Genomic DNA, 25,931 nt, shown 5'->3' on the forward strand with positions numbered 1-25,931 from the left:
CCTCAGGAAAATGCCACTTTGGAGATAAGCTCACCTCCCTTATGAAGTTTAGCACACCTAGTTTACCTCTGGTGTTAGAACAGAAAATTCTTTTTTTTTTTTTTTGATTGAGCAATAAGTGGCATATTTGACTTTGATCTGTGGTCATCCTGTATGAAAAATATGAATATTTAAGGTACAAATCACTCAGCTCAGTGACATGACCATACCTTGAGTTTGTAGAAACTGAGAAGAAAAACACACGTGACACTTCACACTTAGTCAGAAATCTCAATTGTCCTCTCTTGCTGTCTCCCTCGGTAGATGCATGCATGCAGCAGAGTGGATGGGAGACTTGTCTGTACTACAAAATTGCTAATTCCCATCATCCTTCCTTTCATTCTTTCGCTTTTTCCAGAGACCATATGCTTGAAACTCATGTAAGTTAAAGGGGGCTATAATGCTGCTTAATTCCTTTGAATTTGTCTATGTAATAAGTATTCTGTTCAGAGATGAAACTAGAAAATGAGTTAGACATGGTTCCCAAATGTAAAGGGCTTGTTTGGAATCAGAGTTTATGCAGACTACTGAAAAAAACTCAAGAGAAGACTGTGCAAAGCCAGTTTATTTTGTGTGGTAGAATATTTTTTTGTGGGCGAGCATATTCTAAAAAATTTGTAATTTGAAGCATGTTGATATAACAGATCTAGTGACAATCTAGTGACACATCAAGGAACCACTTGCCAGATGTAAAGCAATATTCAGGTAAAGACTGCTAATTTAATGACTCCTCATCCACATAAAATTATTATAAAGAATGGTATAATATGCCACTCATGCTTTATTCTTAAAGTCTCGCTCATCAATTGAGGGAGTGGCAGGATGTTACTTTGACAAAGTCAGGACAAATCAACTAGGAGCCTTCTCTGGGTTGACAAACTGTGATGGTCAGAAATAGATTAGAAGACTCATTAGACAGAGTCCATGGATAAGCCTTTGACCCAGACCTTAACTGTGAGGATTGACATTGTGATTGTGGTAGCTGGAAAAAAGAGATTTAGTCAGGAACCAAGTAAACTGTTGGAGACACTTTCAGCCACGTAAGTTACAGCACTGAACCCCAGTTCTCAGGTAAGTGTACTTATGTCAATAAATTTAGCCTGATTCAAGATTATAGTCGTTTGGTTTCAGGTTCATATCTACACATGTGTATATATATATGTATGCATGCTAAGTCACTACAGTTGTGTCAGACTCTGTGACCCTATGGACTGCACCCCACCAGGCTCTTCTGTCGTTGGGATTCTCTAGGCAAGAATACTGGAGTGGCTTGCCATGTCCTCCTCCAAGGGATCTTCCTGACCCAGGAATCAAGCCTAAGTCTCCTGTGGCTTCTGCATTGCAGGCAGATTCTAGACTTCTGAGCCACCAGGGAAACCTATACATACACACACACACACACACACACACACAAATATATAAACTAATATATATGGATATATATATTACTGATATATATTATCTATTATTATATATTACTAATTATATATTATCACTATATTATATATAATTATATAAAATATATATATTTTATAAAATATACATATATTATATACACAATTATATAATATTGCTAACTATATAATATTAAATTACTAATATATATGATTATATATAGATAGGTATACTAGTATATCTATGTATGTTAGTAAAACTTTGCAATTTTTTGGTATATAAGTTATATCCTTCTAGGGTCAAACTCTCTTTCTCTTTCTGGAACATGACAAGTTATGACTCTGTGGGCCTAATGGCAACAAGATATAGTTACAATGGGTCTTGATAAGAATGGAGACCCTTTGTAGGACGTCTGCCCCAGGAGAGGCATTACTTGAATTTCAAGCAATAAAGGATTAGTGTCCTTAGACCTAAGAGGCAAGCTACTTCTGCCAGCAGCTAGCTCTACCTGGATTTTAAATTTTCAAGTGAGGAAGTGCTTAGAGATGAAGCTAACTCAGGATCACACAGTAAAATAATCAACTATCTTCTGTGATAGAGTGCAATTTCCAGCAAATCATGCTTCAAAAATCATGTTGATGCACATACTTTATACTATCCTTCTGAGAAAGAGGCAAGTAGAGGAAATTCAAACCAAACAAATAAAACACCGTGGTGTTTGAGTCATTTCCAGATGATAATTGCTGCGGTATCCACTGAGCCTCTTTCCAGTCAGTCTTAGGACTTCTTCTGTTGCTAGAATTCTATCTTTAGAATAGTCCAACCATGAATACCCACATGGACCAAGTTCAAATACAAAAGGCTAAGTTACATTTATTGTACTGTATTCATTTTCACTACAAGCTTTAGAAATTTAAATTTCTGTTGAATCCACTTACCTAAGCAGTTACTGACAACAGAAACATCACTGAATTTTTTTGTCTCCTATGTTCTTTGTTGCTTTATCTTCCCCCAAACTTGCATCCCTCTGGTCACTACCCAAGCTGAGACATTTGGAGACAGCATGTAAACCAGAACTGCTTTTAGATATCTTCATTTTTTTCTTTCCCAAGCAAAAAAGAAATATATATATAGTTATGGCCTCTTGCCTTTTATTGGAGTGTGATTGTCCCTTGTGTATCTCTCAAATTCAGCTGCATTCTCATAGCATAACGTCTACTTTCATTCCTCTTGTCTCCACTTTTTCTTAAGAAAGTGTATTTAAAAATGATTCACTCACTTTACAGACCCAGCGTTTTGAAAAAGGAAAAGACTCACCATTAGATTATTTGGTTTCATCTTCCTGCCTGCTCCTACCAGAGCTGTCTCCATAATGTATTTGCAAACAATAATCTTGGTTCATTTAAAACATTTTAAGCACTAGCATTTACAACTTTCTTTTGGGGTATTATACACAGAGCAAGAGGCCTCATGTAGGAAAATTTTTCCTTTTCCACTATAAACATACTTTGTGTGCACGTGTGCTCAGTTGCTTCAGTTGTGGCCGACTGTGAGCCCATGGACTGTAGCCCACCAGGCTCTTTTGTCCATGAGATTCTCCAGTTGCTATACCCTCCTCCAGGGATCTTCCTGACTTAGGGATCGAACCGGCATCTCTTATATGTCTACTCCATTGGCAGGCAGGTTCTTTACTATTAGCGCCACCTGGGAAGCCCTTTCCCTTGCTATTCAGACCTTTTAACTCTCTCCTTTGTCTGCATTTCTGGCATTGTTCCCAGGCCCTGACTCTGGTGGGTTTGTGTTATTCATAATTCCCATACATATTTGTGCCATAAAGTGGAAGATAACTTACTGTAACTTAGGAACTTGGTCTCTTCCACCTCTGTCAGTGAGCTCATTGACAGTAAGCCAACACAGATGTACTGCTAGGTATGGGAATGAACTTAAAAATTCCATTTTCTTATTTTTTTTTCTTGTAGTTTGATCATATTTTTGTGACTGGCTTAAAAAAACTGTAATAATCTATTGTTCATCTGATTTGATACACTTAGATTTCTAGTAAAATACTTGAGGTGCTGTGACTCCATGGTTTGGAATGTTATCTAGTAGACCTAAAGGTTTTGATTGATCTCTTCAGTTTCTCTGTGAGAAATTTTAAATTTGGCATACGACTTTCTTATTATTAGATCTAAATTGAGCTATGTACATGGTAAACTTGAATACAAAAATAGCAGAATGTAATTAACCAGCTGCTGAGTTAAATTTCCACTAATTGTAGAAAGCTTATTCAGACTACTCTTCCAGGAAAATGTAGTTCAATTCAGTTATTTTCTTTTTGGTTGAAATTCAGGATTATGTTCCTATATTTCAATTCACCAGCTCTACTAGGCTGTTTGTGCTTGCTTGCTGTCTCATGGAGACAAGTGTTTGTGTATGTATGTATATATTGTGTCTGTAGGTGTATGTTTAGGCATGTGTAGTTGTGTGTTGGTGTGCATAGGTGTGTGTTTCTGGTGAGTATAGGTGTTTGTGTATATGTGTGTGTGTGTGCATGTTAGGTGTTTGTAGGTGTGTATAGATATTTGTGTGTAGGTGTGTGTTTGTATGTGGGCATATTTAGGTGTATATTTGTGTAGGTGTGTGTTTAGGTGTATAGGTGTGTGTTTGTGTTGGTGTGGGTATGTGTGTATTAGTGTGGGCATGTATGTGTGTTGGAGAAAAACCCTCTTCTGTGACTGGCCACATACTAGGAGTGCAGAGGGCTTGTTTTGTCTAATCTCACTGGCTCCACATCTGTGTGGTGTCTTTTCTGCTAGGATCGTCACCATCTGCTAGGATTCCCCCATGTTGATGATGGTGTTCGATGCAGGCTCCATGAAGGGGCCATTAGGTGACCTGGGGTTTCCTCTGGGACCTCTGCATAGTTTCCTGATATGGGTTAACTCCCAAAAAGTCAGCATTCCCCAATTCCCACCCCAACTTTCACAGAGAGGCCATTGCCCCCATTGCTGAGGGGATTGCTGGTGAGGTGGCTCATTTTCCCAGTTAATTCTGGGCTCACAAGAAGTGCATAGACTTCCCACTTCAAACTTGACTATAGAAAAAACTTTTGGGATGTGTTTTAGAATATACTTTCCCAGGTTGCTTGGAGCCCAGACTTCATAGGAGACACATTTGTACCTACTTCTCTGAAGACAGACCTCCCACCCAACCTCACAGGTGGGGAGCACAGGTGATTAGCAGTGACGGGGAAAAACCCTTCACACTTTCTCTGACACTTCTCCTTCCACGGGTTTACTCTCTGACAGTGGGGGAGAAAGTCCCGCTATATGGGTTTGCACGATCCTCCAGTTGCTTTACCCGGCCTCACAGTTGTCACTGTCCTAGGAAACCAGTATTTTAGAATTTAGTCTTCACTTTAGCAGCTTATGCAGGTGGTGGCTTGAATGGAAGATGCCATTGGAGGTGTAAAATTTAGTGTGCTAAAGGTAACCTTTTGTGTGTCCTATTTGACTGGAATTTTATAATGCTTAATTTTTAACATGTGTCTGGTCAATCTCTCTGAGCAGTGCAGGGCAAGAGATATAAGACAAGGGATTCTCTGTGGAGTGAGCACTATTCTGTGACAATCAAGCTTTCTGAAAAGAAAAGTGGTTTCATGGAATCCTACCTCTTCATTGCTTGATGACTTCCATTCTCTACTTCTTAAAGGCATCACAAAAAAGAACATAACTCAAGCGGGCCTAAGGGGCTCTTCTCTTCTGGGAGATCTTGTGGAAATGAATGCTGTATTAGCCCCAAACAGTCCTTCTGTCTTCTATCTGAAGAGGCCCCAACTGCTCTTAGACTCCAGGTGATGTGCTCTTCCACCATCTTCAGGGTCTGAGGGAGAAGAGTGGCTGGGATTAGGGAGATGATTAAGACACACAGCCCACCTGGGACAGTGCATTTGCCAAGCACCTGGTTGCCTGAGCTGCTTAGACCTGGGAAGGGCACAAAACATATGGCCAACCCAGAGACTGAGCCAGAACTGTGACTGAGTGTCTCCTGTGGAGGTACGGGTCAGCAGTGGCCTGCCACAGAGTCAGGGGCTCTGGGTGCAACAGACCTGGGTATGGCATAGGCCCTCTTGGAGGAGGTCACCATTAACCCCACCATAGAACCACCAGAGCTTACACAGAATTGGGGAAACAGACTCTTGGAGGGCACAAACAAAATCTTGTACACACCAGGACCCAGGAGAAAGGAGCAGTGACCCCAAAATAGACCAACCCAGACATGCCCATGAGACTCCAGGAGTCTCTTGTGGAGTTGTGGGTTGGCAGTGGCCTGCTGCAGTGTCAGAGGCAATGAGAATAGCAATGCATGCATGGGGTCTTTTGAAGGAAGTCACCATTATCTCCATTACCTCCACCATAGTTTGGCCTCAAGTCAACAATAGGGAGGGAACAGAGCCCTACCCATCAAAAGAAAATTGGATTAAAGATTTGCTGAACATGGCCCTGCCCATCAGAACAAGACCCAGTTTCCCACTCAGTCAGTCTCTCCCATCAGGAAGCTTACATACGCCTCTTATCCTTCTCCATCAGAGGGCAGACAGACTGAAAACCACAATCACAGAAAACTAGCCAATCTGATCACATGGACTACAGCCTTGTCTAGCTCAATAAAACTATGAGCCATGCTGTGTAGGGCCACCCAAGACAGACGGGTCATAGATGAGAGTTCTGAAAAAATGTGGTCCACTGGAGAACAGAATGGCAAATCACTTCATTATTTTTGTCTTGAGAACCCTATGAACATTATGAAAAGGCAAAAAGGTATGGCACTGAAAGATGAACTCCCCAGATTGGTAGGTGCCTAATATGCTTCTGGAGATCAGTGGAGAAATAACTATAGAAAGAATGAAGAGATGGCAACAAAGGAAAAACAACACTCAGTTGTGGATGTGACTGGTGATGGAGGTAAAGTCCAATGCTGTAAAGAGCAATATTGCATAGAAACCTACAATGTTAGGTCCATGAATCAAAGCAAATTGGAAGTGGTCAAACAGGAGATGGCAAGAGTGAACATTGATATTTTAGGAATCAGTGAACAAAACTAATACAATTATGTAAAGTTTAAAAAATAAAATAAAATTAAAAAAAATAAAATGGACTGGAATGGGTGAATTTAACTCAGATGACCATTATATCTACTACTGTGGGCAATAATCCCTTAGAAGAAATGGATTAGCTATCATAGTCAACAAATGAGTCCAAAATGCAGTACTTGGATGCAATCTCAAAAATGACAGAATGATCTCTGTTCGTTTCCAAGGCAAACCATTCAATATCACAGTAATCCATGTCTATGCCCCAACCAGTAATGTTGAAGAAGCTGAAGTTGAACAGTCCTATGAAGACCTACAAGACCTTCTAGAACTAACACCCCCAAAACATGTCCTTTTCATTATAGGGGACTGGAATGCAAAAGTAGGAAGTCAAGAGCTTCCTGGAATAACAGGCAAATTTGGCCTTAGAGTACAGAATGAACCAGGTCAAAGGCTGACAGAGCTTTGCCAAGAGAATGCACTGGTCATACCAAACATCCTCTCCCAAAAACACAAGAGAAGACTATACACATGGACATCACCAGATGGCTAACACAGATTTCAGATTGATCATAATCTTTGCAGCCAAAGATGGAGAAGCTCTACACAGTCAGCAAAAAGAAGACCAGGAGCTGACTGTGACTCAGATCATGAACTCCTTATTGCCAAATTCAGACTTCAATTGAAGAAAGTAGGGAAAACCACTAGACCATTCAGATATGACCTAAATCAAATCCCTTACGATTATATAGTGGAAGTGAAAAATAGATTTAAGGGACTAGATCTGATAGAGTGCCTGATGAACTATGGATGGAGGTTCATGACATTGTACATGAGACAGGGATCAAGACCATCCTCAAGAGAAAGAAATGCAAAAAAGCAAAATGGCTGTCTGAGAAGGCCTTACAAATAGCTGTGAAAAGAAGAGAAGTGAAAAGCAAAGGAGAAAAGAGTTCCTTTTCTGGAATTCCTGTGGAATGCAGAGTTCCAAAGAATAGCAAGGAGAGATAAGAAAGCCTTCCTCCGTGATCAGTGCAAAGAAATAGAGGAAAACAACAGAATGGGAAAGACTAGAGATCTCTTCAAGAAAATTAGAGATACCAAGGGAACATTTCATGCAAAGATGGGCTCGATAAAGGACAGAAGTGGTATGGACCTAACAGAAACAGAGATGTTAAGAAGAGGTGGCAGGAATACTCAGAAGAACTATACAAAAAAGATATTCATGACCCAGATAACCATGATGGTGTGATCACTCACCTAGAGCCAGAAATCCTGGAATGTAAAGTCAAGTGTGCCTTAGGAAGCATCGCTATGAACAAAGCTAGTGGAGGTGATGGAATTCCAGTTGAGCTATTTCAAATCCTAAAAGATGATTCTGTGAAAGTGCTGGACTCAATATGCCAGCAAATCTGGAAAACTCAGCAGTGGCCACAGGACTGGAAAAGGTCAGTTTTCAATCCAATCCCAAAGGAGGGCAATGCCAAAGAATGTTCAAACTCTCCCACAACTGCACTCATCTCACATGCTAGCAAAGTAATGCTCAAAATTCTCCAAGCCAGGCTTCAACATTATGTGAACTGTGAAATTCCAGATGTTTGAGCTGGATTTAGAAAAGGCAGAGGAATCAGAGATCAAATTGCCAACCTCCGCTGGATCATAGAAAAGGCAAGAATTCCAGAAAAACTTCTACTTCTGCTTTATTGATTACATCAAAGCCTTTGACTGTATAGATCCCAACAAACTGTGTAAAATTCTTCAAGAGATGGGAATACCAGACCACCTTACCATCTCCTGAGAAATCTGATGCAGGTCAGGAAGTAACAGTTAGAACCAGCATGGAACAACAGACTGGTTCCAAATTGGTAAAGGAGTACATCAAGGTTGTATATTTTCACCCTAATTATTTAGCTAATATGCAGAGTACATCAGGCGAAATGCCAGGCTGGATGAAGCACAAGCTGGAATCAAGATTATTGGGAGAAATATCAATAACCTCAGATATGCAGATGACATCAACCTTATGGCAGAAAGCGAAGAAGAACTAAAGAGCCTCATGATGAAAGTGAAAGAGGAGTGTGAAAAAGTTGGCTTAAAACTCAACATTCAGAAAACTAAGATCATGGCATCTGGTCCCATCACTTCATGGCAAATAGATAGGGAAACAATGGAAACAGTGACAGACTATTGTTTTGGGTTCCAAAATCACTGCAGATGGTGAGTGCGGCCGTGAAGTTAAAAGATACTTGCTCCTTGAAGGAAAAGCTATGACCAACCTAGATAGCATATTAAAAGGCAGAGACATTACTTTACCAACAAAGGTCTGTCTAGTCAAAGCTATGGTTTTCCTAGTAGTCATGTATGGTCATTAGATTTGGACTATAAAGAAAGCTGAGTGCCATAGAATTGATGCTTTTGAACTGTGGTGTTGGATAAGACTCTTGAGAGTCCCTTGGACTGCAAGGAGAGCCAACCAGTTCATCCTAAAGGAGACCAGTCCTAGGTGTTCATTGGAAGGACTGATGCTGAAGCTGAAACTCCAATACTTTGGCCAGCTGATGCGAAGAGTTGATTCATTGGAAAAGACCCTGATGCTGGGAAAGATTGAAGGCAGGAGGAGAAGGGGACGACAGAGGATGAGATGGTTGGATGGCATCACCTACTCAATGGACATGAGTTTGAGTAAACTCCGGGAGTTGGTGATGGACAGGAAAGCCTGGTATGGATTTGCAAAGAGTCGGACATGACTGAGCAACTGAACTGAACTGAAAGAGAAAAAGGGGAAGATCAATGCAGAGAGTTAAGTTTCTTACTCTAAACACTGAGCGGGCAGAGCAAGGTTAGGAACTAGGACATTATTCCAATCTGCTCCTGCCTGTGTGTCGGTGTCAACTCAGACAGAGTCAGAAAAGCCACTCATGGCATCTTGTGCCAGTGACTCATTTTCCTTGTGAAGTAGTTAAGGCTGTCAACCCAAAAGTGGGGGAGAGGCAGCACGACTGAATACTGGAAAAGACTGATGATGATGTGGAATGGCCTCAGAATGGAATAAGGGAAGAATGCTCTCAAGGACAGTGAACTTTCTGTCAGCTTTAAAAATCCAACTGGGGTCCTAGGCCAGAAATAAGTAGATGTTCAGATTCTTTCATCTTGTAGTTCATTTGTGAAATCTTTCTATCCAGTGGGGCTTCCTGGGTGGTGCTGGTCATAAAGAACCCCCTGACAATGCAAGAGACATAGGAGACGTGGGTTCAATCTCTGGGTTAGAAAGATACTCTGGAGGAGGAAATGGCAACCCATTCCAGTATTCTTACCTGGGAAATCCAATGAACACAGGAGCCTGGTGGGTTACAGTCCATGGGGTTGCAAAGAGTCAGACACAATCGAGTGTCTGAGTATGAATGAATTCTTTCCAATGGCACTTAGCAACTTGTATATGGAGCCAAGAAGAGGAATGGCTAGATTGATCCAGAGCTGGAGTATTACTAGAAAGACAAAATAGGAAGAGAGTTTGGATTTAGTAAAAGTGTATTTTAAGTGAGAGAGTGAACAGGAAGAAAAATAGAAAGTGAAGGAATAAGCTGCATCGGAAGACGCATTTAGGCTGAAGAATAAGCTCAGCATGAAAAAGGGATTGAGAAAGCAAGGTGGACAAGAGTGCAGTGCCCTGAAATGTAACATCTCAGGGCTGGAGAAGGTCTAGGTGAGGTTAGGGAGCCAGGCAGGGCTACTGGAAGAAATGGGGGAAGGAAGGTGGAAATGAAAGTTATAAAAAAATAAAAAGAGGTCAGGGAACAGAGATCTTGGGACGCCCTCTAAGTACTGAACTACTTCACAAAAATGACCACCAGGATGCCACATAGCCTTGCTTCTTGCCCAATAAATGAAGGTAGCTGTTCCTGAAGTATTGCACAAATAAAGCATACGTTGTCTCTTACTCATGTCTAGAATCTCCAGTTGAACAGCACATTGCCTGGGACATTGTTAATGCTTAATAAATATTTGTTGAATGAATAAATGACTAAAGGTGATAGGAAAGTTTATGTTCTTTCAATCCAGTTATTTTTCATATGAGACAAAGTAAATAGTCTTCCTCTGTTTTTCACCCAAGAAAGGATTCCCTGGTAGCTCAGTTGGTAAAGAATCCACCTGCAATGCAGAAGATCCCAGTTCAATTCCTGGGTTGGGAAGATCCACTAGAGAAGGGAGAGGCTACCAAGATCAGTATTCTTAGGGCTTTCTTTTTGGCTCGGCTGGTAAAGAATCTGTCTGAAATGTGGAAGACCTGGGTTTGATCCCTGGGTTGGGAAGATCCCCTGGAGAAGGGAAAGGCTACCCACTCCAGTATTCTGGCCTGGAGAATTCCGGGGACTGTATAGTCCATAGGGTTGCAAAGAGTTGGACATGACTGAGTGACTTTCACTTCACTTCTCTTCACTTCACATTAAGAAAGGATTGGAAAGAGTAACATGGAAACTTACATCACCATGTGTAAAATATATAGCCAACAGGGATTTGCTGTATGGCCCAGGAAACAAACAGGGGCTCTGCATCAACCTAGAGGGGTGGGATGGGGAGGGAGATAGGAGGTAGGTTCAAAAGGGAGGGGTATATGTTTACCTATGGAGAAGGCAATGCCTGGAAAATCTTGCCTGGAAAATCCACTCCAGTACTGTTGCCTGGAAAATCTGATGGATGGAGGAGCCTGGTAGGCTACAGTCCATGGGGTCACTAAGAGTCAGACATGACTGAGCAACTTCACTTTCACTTTTCACTTTCCTGCATTGGAGAAGGAAATGGGGACCCACTCCAGTGTTCTTGCCTGGAGAATCCCAGGGACGGGGGAGCCTGGTGGGCTGCCGTCTGTGGGGTCGCACAGAGTCAGACATGACTGAAGCGACTTAGCAGTAGCATGGCTGATTCATTTGAGGTTTGACAGAAGACAACAAAATTCTGTAAAGCAGTTATCCTTCAGTAAAAAAAAAAAATAGATTAAAAAGTAAGTGAAGCTTAGAATTTGCAGAACGTATGAGTGATCCTGGCTGAAGTATTTGTGATTGTCACCATTGAGGATTTCTGTACCTAAATTTAGAATAAGAAAGATGGTAAACCAGGTAACCCTGTGCAAAATTCCTATTTTCCATGAAATGTTTCTGTGGCCTTGGCCATCAAGATCTGGAAACACAGGGCAGTAATTGGAAATAGAATGAAGTTAGGGTCTTTTTCTGTGGTCAAGAAAAGCATTCCTGCATGGAGTTCCCTGGAGCAAAGAGTCAGTCCTGCAGCTTCTGATCTTCAGCTTCCCTGTCTTTTGCTTCCCAATCTCGCATCCACTCCTAGTCATCAGGGCAGAGAAGCTAGAATAGGAATTGCCAGAAATGGACTCTTGGCCATGAGATTCCAGAGAGATAGAGGAGTTGAGCTGGGAGTGTCTTTTAAAGAGAATTGATCCAGGTGGACTGGTGGGCCTTCAGAGATGCATACTGAAGAAACATATCTGGAGCCTCTTGCTGAACTTAAATGAGCCCTGGACTGTAAGGCAGTTTTTCCAAAGATGGACCTGAGAAAACATCAGCCTTTCCCTGATGTCTGTATGACAGGTTGGGTGGTGGTAGAAAAAGGGCACATTCAACTCGTTGTCAGGCAAGCTTGACTGCATCACATGTTGCTGACCCACACATGGTAGCCGCCCAGCGGCATTCATAGAGTCACTGCCACCCAGGCTTCATCTCCAGTCTTGACTTTACTTCCTTTGTTACTTTACCTCCTGGCGCCATTTTTTTTCTTGCCTTGGCTCAATTCTTCTAAGATTTAATTTCTCTGGCTCCTTTTTTCAGTTCTTGACATTTGGCTCATTCTTTCTGGCAAATTTATTTCCAATGCCCTATCCTTTGGGGATGGTAACGGTAAGGATAAGGTGAGAAGAGGATCTGAATAGGTCCCTGAGGGGCTTGACTTACTTTATTATGAAGATCTCATTGATACTCCAGTTATAAAGACTTGGTAGTAACACCAGACTACATAACTGTTTATAAATATGGTTGCTTTTGTTGTCTTTTGTAGTATTTGCTTCAATATGAAATATATGGAAAGCACTCATAATGCATTCAGTAGACTTGTTAACATTGCCCAGGGGGCATCTAGGTTCAACATCTCTGCAACAGCCTGTTTTGTGGTACTGCTCATGGGTTGTTGACCAGACATCTGCTTGCTAGCATCCCTGTGGATTTGAGATAGAGAAGAATGGTCAAATTTTATTACTTGTATCTTTTTGGACCTTACATGGGTGATATTCAATTCAGTGAAAAGGTAGATTTCTGAGATTCTTTTTTCTGAAAACTTTGGGGCTTTAAAAAGAATTTCCTAAGCTCAGCTCTGATGCTCTCTCTCTCCATTCTTCCTGTGGATGACCTCCATGTGGACAACTTACACACTTTTACCTCTGCAGATCTGCTTTCATTTTGAGTTTTTACTTGTCTTCCCTGGCATGCATTTTTGTTCTATAATGTTACAGCAACAGAGAGGAATAAGTCTGCCTTGGGCAATTGGGAATTACCACAGGGCCAAAACAAAGGGGTTTTTTGTTTTGTTGTTATGGCATGTTCAGGATTTCACTAGTTGGTCTAGTAATAAATTCTAAATATTTAAATATTTTAGAAGTCTAAATCTGTTTTCCATTTTATCTTTTCAAATTACTTTTACTTTAATCATATTATTCTAGATATGACCTTTAAAAAACTTTCCTGCTCTCAACACTTGCTTCTCCCTAGACAAAAGAGCCAAGGATTTCATGTCAGTAATTTTTATCTGTTGATTGATAGTTTGATTGCATTTTGAAGCTCATTTACTTCAAAGCATTATCATAGTTGGCATATGTCTGCTAGGACTTCCTAATTAAAAAATTAAAAGGTTTTATTTTTCCTCTTAAACAATTTTAAGTATCAGATGAAGAGATAAAATGTAGACACCACCTCAAGGCTGCAATCAATTTAGTGTTTGAAGGGTGGGGTTGAGTTGGATAAGTGACAAAGGAGTTGGCCAGGGAGTCTCCTAGAGTGCTCCCTACACCCTATGTGAGAGGAGGTCACTGATTCAGTGGAGGATGTTGGGAGCCTTTAATTTGTCACCAAATTCTTCCAGAACTGAGAACTACTTGGCTGTAAGCACGAAAAACCTCAAGTTAGAATTTTTTTCTCCAACATTAATTTTTCAGGTACACCATTTTTGTGGATCAAATTGTATAAACTCTTCTCCCAAAGATGTGCTGAAGTCCTAACCCCCTTTCCCTAGCAACTTTGACTACAAACTTATTTGGAAATAGGGTCTTTGCATACATTATCAGGGCTTCCCTAGTAGCTCAGTTGGTAAAGAATATGCCTGCAATGCAGGAATCCCTGGTTTGATTCCTGAGTTGGGAAGATCCCCTGAAGAAGGGATAGGCTACCCACTCCAGTATTCTTGGGCTTCCTTGATGGCTCAGCTGGTAAAGAATCTCCCTGCAATGTGGGAGACCTGGGTTCGATCCCTGGGTTGTGAAGATCCCCTGGAGAAGGGAAAGGCTACCCACTCCATTATTCTGACCTGGAGAATTCCATGGACTGTATATAGTCCATGGGGTCACAAAGAGTTGGACTCGATCGAGTGACTTTCACTTTTTCATACATTATCAAGTTAAGATGATGTCATATTGTTTTAGGATGTGCCCTAAATGGGAATTTTGGACTTAAAAAAGTCACACAATGGCAACCCACTCCAGTAATCTTGCTTGGAAAATTCCATGGACAGAGGAGCCTGCTGGGCTACAGTCCATGGTGTCACAAAGAGTCAGACATGACTCACTAAACAACAATGACAAAGACACACAAGGAGAATACTACATAATGATGGAGTCAGAGATGGAAATGAGGTGTCTACAAGCCAAGGAATGCCAAGGACTGCTCAGTATAATGGATATGCAGATTAGAAATAAAGCTTCACTTGAAAATAAGGGAAGAAACCCCCTCACTCTTTCCTTTTCTTACTTACTTTAGAAAGTTATTAAGTATAAATTGTTTTTCTATCTCTTCCAAATGTATGTGAATCTTTCTAAAAGCTAATAAACATCCCCCACCCCTCTCTCTTCAGAAATGTCTTTCTCAAGGACTTGAAGTGTGATCATTAAGGAAGATAATGTCCCTGCCTCCCAGTTCCTTGGGGAGCTTCACTTCTGTAGGCCCCTCATTCCTGCCATAATGACATGAGCTTAATTTTCCTTTCCGATTAAGCCAATTAACAAATAGAGATGACCACTCCAGTGTATCAGGTGAATCTAGGATGAACTGTGTGTGACAGGAGGAGTTGCTAAGTCCTCTTACTTGAGTACCAGTCATTGTTGATCTTGAGAACACATATGGAATGGGTTGTATCTGCTTGGCTTTGTTAAAGGTGAGATTTCTTTCTGGCTTTGCAGTTTCTTTGTGGATTGCCTGTAATGAGCATCACATTCTGGCTTAAGGCTTATTCAGCAGTAGCACTGCTTCTTTCTCTTCTGATTTATAGAGATGTTTCTGGCTTGGGAGATTTTACCTTTAATTATATTTTCACCGGCAACCACCGGAAGCTAGGAAGAGACAAGGAAGAGTTGTTTCCCAGAGGCTCTGAAGAGAGCATGGCTCTGCCGACCTATAGGATTTGGACTTCTAGCCTCCAGAACTAACAGTGCATGAATGTCTGTTGTGTGATGGCAGCCCTAGGAAATGAGTTCAGCCATCGAGCGCAGGTACGGCAGCTCCATTCCACAAAGTCTTCAGGTGTGAGATCTCTAGGCTTTTGTTCCACCAATTAGAGGGTGTGTTTTCTATGCTCATAGTCTAGATGGATATCTGACCACTGAAATCTGTATTCCAACAGCAGAATAGGGTTAATATCAATTGTTTCTTACCGAAGATTCCTGAAAAGCTGTCACAGGAACTCCTACATTAGTCTTCTTGGGTAGAGCTTAAGGATCACACAGACACCTCCAATTACTTGGAAACACACTGTCTATTCTCTGTGGCCATGTGTATAGCTAAAAATAAGTTACTCTGGCAGAAAGGAAAAAGTGGATATTAGGGGGCACTTGTAGTTTCTGAATTGCTCTCTGCTTGTATACATTACAAACTCTTTCTTACTTTCCTAACTTGAATTTACCACCTCTCACTTTTTCTCTCCCTAGGATGGTCAGAATCATAGTCTGTGATTTCTACTGGGTCTGATGTTATTTGGTTTAGGTAAAAAATATTTTCATATTCACACCACCCTGCCTTTAGTTTGACATCCTGAAATGCACTCCCAGGACTGGAAAACGAGGCCCATCTCAGGCAGGAAGTGTTCTACCAGCAGGAGGACACTGGAAATTCTTCTCTAATTATGGCACTGTTACCATGAATGTGCTTTCTCACAGGAAAAATGAATTCAAGAGAAATGAAATATGAAACTCCTTAAATAATCCATACATGACCTAACTTAAAAAAAAGCTATTACATTGCAACATGTGGTACAGATTTTAACTAAACTTTTGTCTTCTGTAGGCCTGGGTATTCTAGAAAATAGAAAAAAGATCTTTAAAATGTTCTTAGCCTTATGTAAGAATTTATAGACAAATTATAGAATATTTCGATCTTTAGCTTTTATTGTACTATAAAATTAAATTGATGTGGCCTCTTAAAAGTCTAAATTTAGTTTTTTTTTTTTTATTGAATATCAATGTTGAAAAGTGGAGTAAGTGGCTGTGGTGGGATTTCTGGGTTTCTAAACTTGGTCCTTCAGTTTCATATTATATCTAAATTTTCATGCCAAATAAAGTTCCCATCTGTTTCACAAAACATTGAAAGACATTTAAATGGCATTTGTAAGCACATCTTTGAATGAAGAGGATTTTCTTCTTTTTGTTTATTTTAAATGTGTTGAATCCTTGGTTGCGCTTTCCTCTCACTTTAGTCTCTCTGTTTCTGTTTTGTTTCAGTAATGTGTACAGCACATTCTTGTTTGCAGTAAAAAGTTGTCATATGGATTGTTTTGACTGTTTCCATGACATGCAAATGGACAAGGATTTTAAAAAATGTACTCGGCCCTAAAGCAAACCATATTTATCTACACATCCAGGTAACCAGACCTCCTCTTAAACTTTATCAATTTTTCTTCTTCTAGCTGAAAAGAGAATATTTTTTGTACTTTTTATGAGAGAGATTGGCAAAATGCCTGCTAGCCCTCTGACCTCCTGCTAAATATCACTGTGGACTTTTACCTGCTTTATAGCTTTTTAGCTATTAATAGTGCCTGGGACAAAGTCTACTCCAGGGCTGCCTATAGTCATTGGACAGAATCTGGACTGGGTAGGGCCTTCAGATTTCCACACAGCAAAGTCTCCTACAGGATCTCTAAGGTCCGCACTGTCCATTTGGAGTAGCAGAAAGAGGAAAACACCAGGGGCTGGTATCACAATGAGCTATCCTGTCACGTATGTCTGAACTAGTAGCGCAGATTCGGGAGTCACTAGTGTAGAGATGATTAGTTGAAGGTTTCTAAAAAGAGAAGTTCAAACAAAAACCTTAAGAAACTCTGCTGCCGCTGCGTCGCTTCAGTCGTGTCCAACTCTGTGCGACGCATAGACGGCAGCCCACCAGGCTCCCCCGTCCCTGGGATCCTCCAGGCAAGAACACTGGAGTGGGTTGCCATTTCCTTCTCCAATGCATGAAAGTGAAAAGTGAAAGTGAAGTCGCTCAGTCGTGTCCGACTCTAGGGAGAAGGAAATGGGTCCAGAAAGGTCAATGGTGATAATGATTGAACACAGGGTCTCCAGCTGAGAGATCAGTTTCAGTGCATGTAGGAAAAGGAGCCTGATTTTAAGAGGCTGAAGAAACAAGTGAACAGGAAAATGCACACAGGGGTATTTGCACACATACGCACACATATGACTTCTTGGGCAGGTGGGTGGTGAAGGGGAGAAGCAGAAGGGGATAGCCAGTGCAGTTAGCCATAAGCAGACAGTTTTTCCCCAGACTAAGAAAGTTCTTGATGGCCTTGTGTGCAGAAGCAGAGGAGAGATCAATCATGCAAGAGAACTGAACAAGGTCAAGGGCAGGCTGTTTTGAGAAGGGGAAGATCCTGACAGTGCTGGCTAGAATCCTGGAACTATACCATTTTGGGCAAATGAATTGATTCCCCTGAGTCAGTTTCTTCATCAGCAAAATGATGAAACATAGTAAAATAGACTGATCCTAATATATAGTAGTGTAAGAGACATGAAGAGATCTCAGACGTTGTCTAATGGCAACACAGTTGTTTTACAAGCAAAGGAACTACACCCCGAGGAGTAGAATGACTTGTTTAAAGACTTGCAAGTAGTTAGAGAACTAGAATCTGCACCCAGAATTTCTGATTCTTGGTTCTCTTCTCTTCTGTTGCAGTGTTGACAGATAGAAAAACTTACAAGATGAATATTGTCGGTAAAATTCTATGTTGGCTTAAACCATGTGAGTTTAGGAAGGTGGAGAGGACAGCTGACTTGGCCCAGTTCCTATGGGAAAGATGTAGGGGATTTTAGCTTCCACAAGTGCAATGAGTCAACAGAATGAGCCATTGCTGAGAAGAGTGATGTGGGCATGTTCCTTACCAAGCCAGGGATGCCCAGACAGATGGTGTCAGGCCATGCCAGAGGGCTCTGTCCAATGGGTGTCTTCTCTGCAAAGAGGGTCACTAGGCACTTGATGTGAAACCAAAGATTGAGGAGGAGGGGATTGAGGCGGAGACTTACTTTGAAGAGTCTTAGGGATAAAACCATAATATTTAAAAAAGCTATCTTGGCAAAGGAGATAAACTTGCAGCTTCACAGAGATCCATCTGGGACCTTGGAAGAGGAGATTAGGAACGAAGCAGAATTTGGTTGAAAATGAGGAAGAATCAAGAATTTTAAACATGCTATGGAGTGACTTCCCTGTGACACAGTGCCTGTGGGAAGCATTATCAGGGCTTGTGTAGGAAGCTGCTTTTTGTTGTTTTCAATAACCTTCCTTTTAGAATAGCTTTAGACTTAACAAAAAGCTGCAGAAATAGTAGAGGATTCCCAGCAACCCCACTCATAGTTTCTAGAGGCAACTTTAAAAGAGAAAAGATCTATCCAGGACTGAAAGAGTGAAAACTGTCTAAGTGATAAAAAGGGAAAAGCAGCTCTGTGGTTCACTAGGCTGGGAGGACAGACCCAGAGAAGTCAATCAAAAAATTAAGAGGAGACATGGTTTCCCCTGAGGGCCTATAACAGCTGTCTGTCTTTCAGTGACTGCCTTTTATGAATGATGCCCCCAGACTTGCTTTTTGTACACATCTATTCCTGCGGATGGGTTTCTCTGGTGCCTCAGTGGTAAAGAATCTGTCTGCTAATGCAGGAGAAGTGGGTTCAATCCCTGCACTGGGAAGATACCCTGGAGAAGGAAATGGTGCCCCGTGCTAGTATTCTTGCCTGGAGAATTCCATGGACAGAGGCGTCTGGAGGGCTACAGTCTACAGGGTCACAAACAGTCAGAAATGACTTAGCGAGTAAACAACAGCAATGATTCCTGGGGATATTTAATTGCTAAGCTGACCGTGCTTTCATCCATTACTTGCTTCCAGCATGTCATGGATGCTTCCATGACAGCATCCAGTCCTTAGTTACCCATTTCCCCTAATCTTGTCCCAGAAATAGCAGCCAGCACAGAGCTGGTCCCTACTTCCCTTAGCTTCTCTTTTCACAGAAGTCAAACTTTGGAAAAGTCTTCTCTCTTCCTGCCTCCCTGTTGAGCTTTGTTGTTGTTCCATGGTAGCTCAGGAGTGCCCTCCCTTGACTCATCTAGTCAATAAATCTGAGTTTGTCAGACCACAGCTTGCCCCTGGTGTCTTTGCCTGGTAAGACTTTAACAAATTGTACAATAGGAGCTCTGGGGGCATCTGCAGTTATCTTTTAGGGACTTGAAGCTGACTTTGTAGGTGGATGGAGTGGAATGGCCTATTTGATGTGATTCTGGGGCAATAGATGAGTGAGATAGCAAGCAGGCTTTTAGAATGTTGGAAGTGGGTGGTTTGGTTAGTAAAGATGGAGCAAAAAGGCCCTGCTTTTTTAGCTTAGCATTTTTAGATACTGCTTCTGTTTTGGTCAGTGGGCAATTAGTGATGGCCATAACCCCAACAGCCACCTCTGTCTCTGATCGAGCAAGTAGAATACACTGGACAGCGTGCTAAGTCCTTCCAGATGTCATTTCTGGGATATCCTCATAGCATTCCAGTTTTTAGATAGTGAGGTTCTGAGACATTAAATTATTTCTCCTGGGTTGTAAATAGCAGAGTTAGTATTTGAACTCAGAGTTGTGTGACTCTATATACTCTTAGCTACTGTTAAGCTTCTTCTTTACAGATTTTCAGTAGCTCCCAGCATGGCAGGCTTCAACTGTGGATTCTCCCTACCTCACCTCCCATCCTCTGCCAGAATTATAGTTCAGAAAATATTTTAAATTTTCTTAATTGCAGATTAGGTCATTAGTAGACAAGGCTCCCTGGATGCTCCACTGCAGAGGTAGCAGCAGCTTCTGCCTTGTGCTCCAATCTGGCTTTCATTTCCATGATCTTCTCTGATGTCTCCGTGCAGGCCAGTGTCACCAAAGCGGTTAACACCCCACGTTGACCTAGTGTCCCTCTCAAACTGAGGTGTATCAGTTCAGTTCAGTTCAGTCGCTCAGTTGTGTCCGACTCTTTGTGACCCCATGAATCACAGCATGCCAGGCCTCCCTGTCCATCACCAACTCCCGGAGTTCACTCAGACTCACGTCCATCAAATCAGTGATGACATCCAGCAATCTCATCCTCTGTCGTCCCCTTCTCCTCCTGCCCCCAATCCCTCCCAGCATCAGAGTCTTTTCCAATGAGTCAACTCTTCACATGAGGTGGCCAAAGTACTGGAGTTGCAGCTTTAGCATCATTCCTTCCAAAGAAATCCTAGGGCTGATCTCCTTCAGAATGGACTGGTTGGATCTCCTTGCAGTCCAAGGGACTCTCAAGAGTCTTCTCTAACTCCACAGTTCAAAAGCATCAATTCTTTGGCACTCAGCCTTCTTCATAGTCCAACTCTCACATCCATACATGACCACAGGAAAAACCATAGCCTTGACTAGACGGACCTTTGTTGGCAAAGTAATGTCTCTGCTTTTGAATATGCTGTCTAGGTTGGTCATAACTTTCCTTCCAAGGAGTAAGCGTCTTTTAATTTCATGGCTGCAGTCACCATCTGCAGTGATTTTGGAGCCCCCAAAAATAAAGTCTGACACTGTTTCCACTGTTTCCCCATCTATTTCCCATGAAGTGATGAGACCGGATGCCATGATCTTCATTTTCTGAATGTTGAGCTTTAAGCCAATTTTTTCACTCTCCACTTTCACTTTCACCAAGAGGCTTTTTAGTTCCTCTTCACTTTCTGCCATAAGGGTGGTGTCATCTGTATATCTGAGATTATTGATATTTCTCCCGGCAATCTTGATTCCAGCTTGTGTTTCTTCCAGTCCAGCATTTCTCATGATGTACTCTGCATAGAAGTTAAATAAGCAGGGTGATAATATACAGCCTTGATGTACCCCTTTTCCTATTTGGAACCAGTCTGTTGTTCCATGTCCAGTTCTAACTGTTGATTCCTGACCTGCATACAGATTTCTCAAGAGGCAGTTCAGGTGGTCTGGTATTCCCATCTCTTTCAGAATTTTCCACAGTTTATTGTGATCCACACAGTCAAAGGCTTTGGCATAGTCAAGAAAGCAGAAATAGATGTTTTTCTGGAACTCTCTTGCTTTTTTGATGATCCAGTGGATGTTGGCAATTTGATCTCTGGTTCCTCTGTCTTTTCTAAAACCAGCTTGAACATCTGGAAGTTCATGGTTCACATATTGCTGAAGCCTGGCTTGGAGAATTTTGAGCATTACTTTACTAGCATGTGATATGAGTGCAATTGTGCAGTATTTTGAGCATCTTTGGCATTGCCTTTCTTTGGGATTGGAATGAAAACTGACCTTTTCCAGTCCTGTGGCCTCTGCTGAGTTTTCCAAATTTGCTGGCATATTGAGTGCAGCAGTTTCACAGAATCATCTTTCAGGATTTGGAATAGCTCAACTGGAATTCCATCAGCTCCACTAGCTTTGTGTATACTTAACATTATTGCAAGTTTCAATGAACTCCTCTAAATCTCCAATAAATTTTTTAAATCTTTTGCTTAATTAGGAGAAGCCAGTGGTACAGTCTGCTTCTCTGACTTTTGGGTTCATTTCTAGAAGAACCTTGAACTACCCTCAGTCTGGAAGAAGTTGTCTGGGACATGGTACAAATTGATTTTCAGGGTAATTCTTGTGGTTGTGGCCCAGTGAAATGTTCTTTTAATGTTTGGGAGATACTCAAAGGCAACCAGAACTTTCTTCTCCTTAGGAACTCCTTCCTTCTCCTTAGGAATTCCTTCCTTAGCCTTGTGGTATTTCAATGGGTCAGTCAGTAGTTCCATGAGAACCAGAGCACTCATGTGGGCCCTTCCCTACTCCCCTTTCCTAAAAAAATGTAGGAGCAAGTGTTTGCCAGAAATGTGAGTGCTCACATGACTCCTGAGGATACTGAGCATCTCCTCAGGTTTGGTTTCAGGTCACTTTGCTCTTTTTCAAAATCTTTACTTGTGACAGAGAGTCTCTTCACCTCTGTCCCTCCTCTGGAGTCAAGTGACAGCTTAAGCACTGAAGAAATGATTTTCCTGAGAGGAAATAGCAGAACGCTTCCATCTAGTAAGTAAGAGAAGTTAGAGGATGGGGAACTCTAGCAGCAAGTCTAGAGATGGGAGATGGGAACTATTTGAGTTTTTACGAGGCAATCTTGGATACTGGCAGGATATTTTTCATGAGAGGTATGCAATAGGGGCTTCCCTGGTGGCTCAAATGTTAAAGAATCTGCCTGCAAAGCAGGAGACCTGGGTTGAATCCCTGGGTTTGGAAGATCCCCTGGAGAAGGAAATGGCTACCTACTCCAGTATTCTTCCCTGGAAAATTCCATGGACAGAGGAATCTGGCAGGCAGCAGTCCATGGGGTCATAAAGAGTAAGACATAACTGAGTGACTTTCCTTTTTTTCATGCAATAGGAAAATGTGTTATTTATTATAAATGTGTTTGGAACAATAAATGCTATATAGGGAAAAATCCTATTCTTTGCAGGAAGTTATACTCCCTGACCTTAAAGGTTTTTTTCCCCTTATCTAATTCATCTGATTAAATCAAGGCTTGTGACTTGTGAGGAAATATGTCTAGAGGCTACAGCTTCAACAGAGGAAGGTCAAAAGATCAAGTCTAACTTTAAAATGTATTCCTTAGTAGGCAGCAGTACAATCCATATAATAAACAACATGCAGAGGCAAGATTTGAAATTAGAAAGATCTAAAATAAAATCCTTACCTTGTTTCTTTCTGTGTAATGTGCAATTTGCATAATCTCTGAAAATCAATGCAAGTGAGGCAACAGTAATCTTACAGGGCTTTCATTAATAAAAATCTGATTTATGATTATGAAAATTTATTTTATAATTAAAAGAATTTAAGTAGGAAGTATATATTGGAAAAAAACATGATAATTTTTATTATTATTATTTAGGCCCTATAAATGAGAAGAAGCCTCAAAGTCAAAGAAAAGGTGGATGAGAACAGGAAAATTTAAGCTGTAGGATGAATAATTCCTTTAAAATTTAAGGTATGCTTGCTGCTGCTGCTGCTAAGTCGCTTCAGTTGTGTCTGACTCTGTGCAACCCCATAGATGGCAGCCCACCAGGCTCCCCAGTCCCTGGGATTCTCCAGGCAAGAACACTGGAGTGGGTTGCCATTTCCTTCTGCAATGTATGAAAGTGAAAAGTGAAAGTGAAGTCGCTCAGTCGTGTCTGACTCTTAGCGACCCCATGGACTGCAGCCCACCAGGCTCCTCCGTCCATGTGATTTTCCAGGCAAGAGTACTGGAGTGGGTGCCATTGCTTTCTCCAGTAAGATATGCTTAAACTGATGTTAAAATGAGATGAACAATAGTTTGAAGTAACAAAAGCCATTTTGGGGGGAATGAAGGCATAGTTGGTGGCCCTTAGGATGTGGGAGCAGCCTGAGTCTCCAAAGGGGAGCCTGGCCCCACCCTTTGGCATAGGCAACCCTGGGAGGGATGAGTGGGAACTTCACTAATGTACCTGGCTCTATAAACTCATGTTTCCTTTCGAAAATGATTTAAGAGTCTGGCAATCAGGAGCCTCTCTTTGGTTAATAGGAAGGCTTGCAGGAGTATTCTTAGAGTTCAATTACAGGAATTTATTTCCACTTACAACTAGCCAGTTGTTGCTTAAAGTGTTAGTCACTTGGTTTGACTCTTTGCAATCCCATGGAGTGCAGCCTGCCAGGCTCCTTTGTCCATGGAATTTTCGAGGCAAGAATACTGGAGTGGGTAGCCATTCCCTTCTCCAGGGAATCTTCCTGACCCAGGGATCTAGCCCAGGTTTCCTTCATTGCAGGCAAATTCTTTACTGTCTGAGCCACCAGGGAAGCCCCAGTTGTTGCTGAACTGAGGGCGAATGAGGAAGGGTCTAATGACTCACATGGTAGTAACAATTATACTTTACCTTTTTCATAAAGATCTTCACAAATTTTGCTCAGGTGATATTTGATCAGCATACAAAGTGGCCCATATTTGTAGGCTACTTCCTTGGAGAAGGAAATGGTAACCCACTCCAGAATCCTTGCCTGGAAAATCTCATGGACAGTGGAGCCTGTGGGCTGCAGTCCATGGGGTCGCAAAGAGTCGGTCATGACTGAGCAACTAATACTAATACATACTCCTTGAGTCTATATCATTAAGATCCATTTTCCTTCTCTTTATGTTAAGACATAAATCTCCCTTCCTACAAAACACTTCTTCACTGTCTCCAGGCCCAGGGATTTGATCATTTGTCTCCAAATTATATTCAAAATACACCTAGTCTCACTACAAGCTTTCCCCAGTTTCTCCTGTTCTCATGGATCTCTTTTCCTTCCTTCGGATCACTTAAGTTTGCATAGTTGCTAACTGCTGCATTTGGGTTATTTTTCTCTCCCTGACTGCATTGTAAATGTAAATGCTGGGCTTACATCTCTTCCTTCTTTTGTGTTTCCCATGGCATAGATCTTGGAGTTTCTCAATAAAAAATTGTTGACTACATGATTTTTGGCACAAATGTTAATATTATAGTTATGTTGAAGCAAAATAAATTTATTTAATTAACACAAAAATAACATGCAAAGAAAGTATGAAAAACAGCAATTTTCTTTTTTAACTTATTTTGATTTTGCTTGGATTTAATGGGATTGGTTTTTGATTAGTCCAGCACAAAATTAATCTGTTTTCTAAAGTCTTGGTAAGAAAAGACTCCACCATGATTCTTTTAAGTTTTCGCCTGAGATAGGGTTTATTCTGGGCTATAGTACAAGCTCCTGCCCTGTTCTTAGTTTTTTAAAAAATTGTTACATTTATCAATGAGTACTATTGATTGTTTTCAAGAAAGCAATTCACGATGACTCTGATACATCCACTAGATGGCAGGCGATCCTTAGAAACAGAAGAGGGAGAACTTAAATTATTGTTTTTTGGGATTGGTATATTTCCACTGAGCTGTCTCAGTCAAGAGGCCTTGCCAATAACTCCTTAATTTCTATAAAGTTCTTCAGGACTAGCTTTCCAGAGATTTTAAAAGCGATTGCAAAACATTCCATGAAATATACCGGCCAGATATTTTTCCACTACCACATCTAACTCTCGTCTGACCTTTTATTCCCCCCAATTTTCTTAAACCATAAATGATGTCCTGATCTGCCATGGGACTTAAATTAATTTATAATGAACAGAAATGCATTATTCAGAAAAGTGAAGAAATTATATAAGTTCTTATACAAGACCTTCAGGTTAAAGTTCATTTTGAAATTAGTGTTCAAGACAATGGAGTGAAATACAGTTTTGTCTCCAACTGTCTAAGGGATGTTCGGGACACCTTGGGACACTGCGTCTCATGTTTGTCAGCATTTGATCTGTGAAAGTTTGAGATGATCGTGAACCCTGTCAGGGAACTCTCCATTCCACCTGTGTGCTCACCTCCCAAAGAAGTCAGAAGCGTGCCAGTGTCTGTGCATCTTGACAGGCCTGGTAAGATTGCCTGCACCCTAGTTCTGTGTATCTTTCTTCTATCTTGGCTACAGTTTCCATATGTCAGTCTTCTAGGGGTGTTAATAGAATTCAGAGAAAACTTTGAAAGCTCTCCCTACACCTCTAAATTCAGTGAAATGAATGTGAACAATTCAAGCGTGCTGGCTCCCACGGTTTCTTTAGAGTCATGGAGTTCCCC

The 25,931-nt window shown here is 41.3% G+C and overlaps 1 long non-coding RNA gene across 4 annotated transcripts in view; it reads left to right on the forward strand.

Moving 5' to 3' along the window:
* The window catches only part of LOC129619620 (uncharacterized), a 302,195-nt gene that overhangs the window by 113,800 nt on the left and 162,464 nt on the right, over positions 1-25,931 (forward strand). For all 4 annotated transcript variants that reach the window (XR_008697964.1, XR_008697966.1, XR_008697965.1 and 1 more), the window contains exons 2-3: positions 16,509-16,648; positions 25,566-25,732. This is a non-coding gene — a long non-coding RNA (uncharacterized LOC129619620). The remainder of the gene's footprint in view (positions 1-16,508; positions 16,649-25,565; positions 25,733-25,931) is intronic.

This window comes from Bubalus kerabau, chromosome 9, assembly GCF_029407905.1.
Source record: "Bubalus kerabau isolate K-KA32 ecotype Philippines breed swamp buffalo chromosome 9, PCC_UOA_SB_1v2, whole genome shotgun sequence".
NCBI lineage: Eukaryota > Metazoa > Chordata > Mammalia > Artiodactyla > Bovidae > Bubalus > Bubalus kerabau.